The following is a 4,664-nucleotide window of genomic DNA, read 5'->3' as shown; positions in this document are numbered from 1 at the left end:
CATGACATGCTTGCGAACTCCATGCCCTGACTCAAACACGCTGTCATTTGTGATATAATGAATCAAGAACCGGAATATGATGAAGAAGAGGCTTTTAGGGAATAAATCGAGAATTGGCACTGTCACTCTTATTTGCCCTAGATTCTAGGTTTTTGCACTTGGCTTTTAAGATCACACACTCCCTAGACAGCTGTTCCTTCTCATTGTTAATTATGTCAAACTCATCGATGAAGTCTAACAATATTTCAGATAACCTTTCTTTAGACAGAAGTTTAATATTGTCTTTGAGATGAGTCACACTTACCTCTTGTTCATCATCTGATTCTCCGATGGCCATAAGTGCTTGTTCATCTCCAGCTTCATCTTCTGGATCTTCATTTGATATCTCTCCCCAAGCAGCAACCATAGCCTTGGTTGAGCCTTTGTTCCTTCTTGGTTGAACCTATTCCTTCTTTTTGTTCCTTCGTTCAGCCCTTTCCTTCTTCCATTCAATTTTCCACTGGGGACAGTTCTTGATCATGTGATCAGTCTTGCCACATTTGTAGCAACCCTCGTGGGTCTGTTTCTCAGGAGCTCTTGGTTTGTTGAAGGTTGTACCTCTTGAAGAACCCTTTCCTCTCATCAGGTACTTTTTGAAATCCCTTGTTATCATGGCCACTTCATCATCCTCTAGATCTTCACCTTCAGCTATTCTGAGAGCCAGACTCCTTTCCTTCTTGGGTGCATCCATTTTCATGGTTTGCCTTCTCAGTTCATAGGCAGTGAGATTTCCAATCAGTTCATCCAACTTGAGAGTAACAATGTTCTTTGATTCCTGAATAGCAATGATTTTGCTTTCCCAAGTTACTGGTGTCACACCTCCTTTTTTACACACCTACCCCGAAGGATAATGTATAAGGGAGTTTTTCCATTTAAAGTGATATTATTCGAAATGGGATTATTTATTTGTTCTTAGAGTCGCCACTTGGGAAAGGATTGGCTTTTGGTGTCCCAAGGCACCGATTTAATTTGAATCCCAAATCGAGGAAAAATTCGACTTCCCAATTGGAGTCTGCGAACCAGAAATTCTGAATAAGGAATTCTGTTGACCCGAGGGAAGGTGTTAGGCACCCCCGGATCCCGAGGTTCTAGCACGGTCGCTTAAATTATTATAATTGGCTAACAATCTGATTTTAATACATGTTCAAACCTATAGTGCAATTTTATAAATTTGTTTAACCGCTTTTAATTAGTTTTTATGAAAGTGAACGCCGTTTAAGAGCGTGTTCTTGGATCACGTCACATGAAATGCACCCGGATCCTCGACACCTCTTATTCAATATTTTGGGATTTGGATTTGGGTCGCATGAAATGCACACCCGTATTTAAGAAGGTAAAATTATTAAAAGCGCGCCTGAAGTGGCTAGCGTCTTATTAACTTTGCGGGAGGCCGTGAAATTCGCTAAACGACACGTCCCGAATTCTAAATATTTCTTATAAGCAAACTAATGAGGGCCCCGCAATTTATGTATTTTGTTTGGCGAGGCTCATCTCATTTATTTTAAGGATATCCTAAAGCATACTATGATTTTCTATTGAATTTGTCTCTAAAAGGGCCTAGTTAATTAATTAACATTATCAGCAAACTAGCATTCAAGGAATTCGGGTCTCAAACTCAAGTCCACACTTAAACAAGAGGAAAACCTCTGAATTCAAATGTGCTACTTAGCTTGGAAGGCCCAAACTATAATTCAAATTCAAAATCCTTAAATCTAATAGCTTCAATAAGCAAGATGGGGCTTTCAGTGTGCTGGGCCTCAACAACCAGCCCATGAGACTGTCCGATTTTGTATTTAGAGCTATTTATACGATTGTCTCAAACCTGGGCCTTAAGGCAGGCCAAAACGACATCCAGCAAGACCTGGAACTCGAAATCAAACCCCGTGGGCTTAATTGAGTAATGTTAATTTCAAGGCTGAAAGTACTGGGCCTAGCATTATACAGCTGGGTCATATTAGGCCCAGTTTATGGCCTGGACAGTCTCATTAATATGGTTAGCCAACTTAAAACTGGAGTTAATTTCAAATTCAATTGATAAGCCAATGTTGAGATTTAAATTCAAACTCGTAAGAAATGCACATTGAAATTTGAACGAGGAATTGATGATGTACATTTGAGACAATCTGAAATTTAATGATAAAACTAAACAATCGACATCAAATTCATGAGTCCTACTATATTGAAATGCTATTTTTATTTTAGAACCCAAACGATGGAATTAATACTAGAGGGTAAAGTCATTAGCATATTTATTAGATTTTAAATTTCTGCTGGGAACTTCACACTTAAATCTGGCACTCAAATTAATAGCCCGATCTATTTCATAAGAAACATAAGCACACATGCTCAATTTTACAGTCATTCCCAGTCAATACTTGGATCTAGCTTAGGTCTCAAAATAATATAGGAACCTAAACATGAAATCGACTAAGCTATAGCTAACAAACAAAATAACAGTCCATAGAGTCCAATTACAAACCAATCTAAGGTCCTATTGATACAATTAAAATGCTGTCCAAATGGCATTACTGCGCTAAACATCAGAGATTAAATAAAATACAGCAAAAGCATTCATATACAAGCCAGTAGTTATTCATCATTGAGTCTCAGAAGTTTTCATACAGGTTGGTCACATCTTCACATGTCATTTGAGGCTGAAAACATACCTGGAAATTAGAATAAAAGGGTGAGAAATGGAATCCAGCTAAAGCAGCACTTCAACAGAAGTAAGACCACAGCAAGCAACAGTAGTTTTCAATCCGAAACCCAGGAAAAATAGGACAGAGTGCAGTAGACTTCAACAATGGACTTCAATTAACCAAAACCAAACTGAACTTCGAACACCTAGCCGATGAACTAATGCAATTGACTTGAACACAGATCCGGAACCCTTTTTTTTTTGAAATTTTCAGTAGTTTCAGTGGTGTTGAACTCGGAATGTGAATTGTGAAATTTGTAGAATTTTGGGAGCTCTAGACTGCTGAAACTAGTTTTGAACTTCAGATTTCATGATTTCAAAAACTTCTTAGAAATTTTGGGGATTTTTTCAGATTTTTTGACTCTTGGGAATTTTTCAGATTCTAAAAAAAAACCTCCTCATGAAGGCACTAGTGACTGCCTTTTTATAGGCAAGCATTAGGGCAACATTCAAATTTTCCCTTTTACACCTTCTAGTCCCTTATTAGTTTTCAGTTTTTAGCTAAAAGTCCTCAAGGGACTGACTTCTTACCCAAGTTATATCACTAAATTTCTGAAATTATAATTGGAACCCCATCTAGAAAGTTCTAGGGGTTTCCAATTCAGTTATTAAGGGATTCCTTCTATAAACTACCTATATTACCCTTTCTTTTAATCTGAAATTACTAAGACTAGCTTAGCCCTTTCACCCTAGTTAAATTGAATATGGTTAAACTCAAAGAATCCTAATTCAACTATATCCAAACATTATCAATAAGAACATCTAGAGATTCTAATTAACACTAATTAACCAAACTGTAATAAACTTTCAACTATAACCAAACTAAAATAATTCTAATTAACACTAAAGCCCTAAGGCTGAATTGAAAATTGAAGTAAGTAAGTAAAAAATGCCATCGAAATCAAATAGGATTAATCATCGGATCAAAACAAATAAGATCATCAAGAGTTAAAACACACAGACGAAATTAACAAGGCAAAATCAAATTAAAACCCTAAACAAAAGAACTACTGAGACGAGCAAATCAAAATCAGAAAACTAATGCAAAAAATTCAGACAGAGAGAGAAAAAAAAGGAAAAAAATGGAAAAAAGGATAAAAATAAAAAATAAAAATAAAAATTCAGGAAAACTTACTGATTGAACTTAAAACTCTGCTTATTGTTCCGGTTCATATGAGCTTGAAGCTAATCATTCCTAAGTATCGCAGAACAAAGGCTTGAGTTGACATGGCTTGAACTGTTGAAGCTCGAAATTAGATCCGAAATTTGAGAAATTCTGGTCTATTTCGAAGGAAACCAGTGCCATATTAGGTGTGAAGGAGGCATGAGGATTATAGGGTGTTGTTTTGAAGTGATTTGGAGGCGGCGCCGCCACCGGAGAAACTGTGGCGGCGCTAGGGTTTTGCGGATTCGCGGAATTTGGTGAGGATTTGAAGAAAATAGCAGTCAGATTTGGAAAGGAGGGGAGGAGAGGAGGCCATGGTGTATTTTTGGTGACATTTGGAGCTCCGCAGCCGCCATGGGCGATTTCCGGCGGCGGCAGACGGCGGAGACGGAGAGGGTGGTCTCTGGTGAGTGCTGGGTGTGAGAGGAGACGGGTTTGGGGGGGTAGGTAGCTTAGGACAGTTAAATGTTATTGGACCCTAGCTTCCCAGCCGTTAGATCATCAAACCTCGACGGCTGGGATTAATTCTAAAAGAAACGGCGTCGTTTTTTGGGTGGTAAGGGGCTGGACCGGGTTTTGACGCGGGTATTGGGTGGACTGGTTCTGGACGGGTTTTTGGGGCTTTGATTTGGGCCGGTGACTTAAACCAGAGATTGGCCCAAAATTTGGGTCTTTTAAAAATAAGAGACTCAATTTTCTGTTGATTTTCTTTTCTTTTTCTTTTCAAATTAAAACTAAAAGTCTAAATTAATTCCAAAAACT

Source organism: Nicotiana attenuata, unplaced genomic scaffold, assembly GCF_001879085.1.
Source record: "Nicotiana attenuata strain UT unplaced genomic scaffold, NIATTr2, whole genome shotgun sequence".
NCBI lineage: Eukaryota > Viridiplantae > Streptophyta > Magnoliopsida > Solanales > Solanaceae > Nicotiana > Nicotiana attenuata.
The sequence above is the reverse complement of the archived record's forward strand: the minus strand, read 5'-3'. Positions refer to the sequence as shown.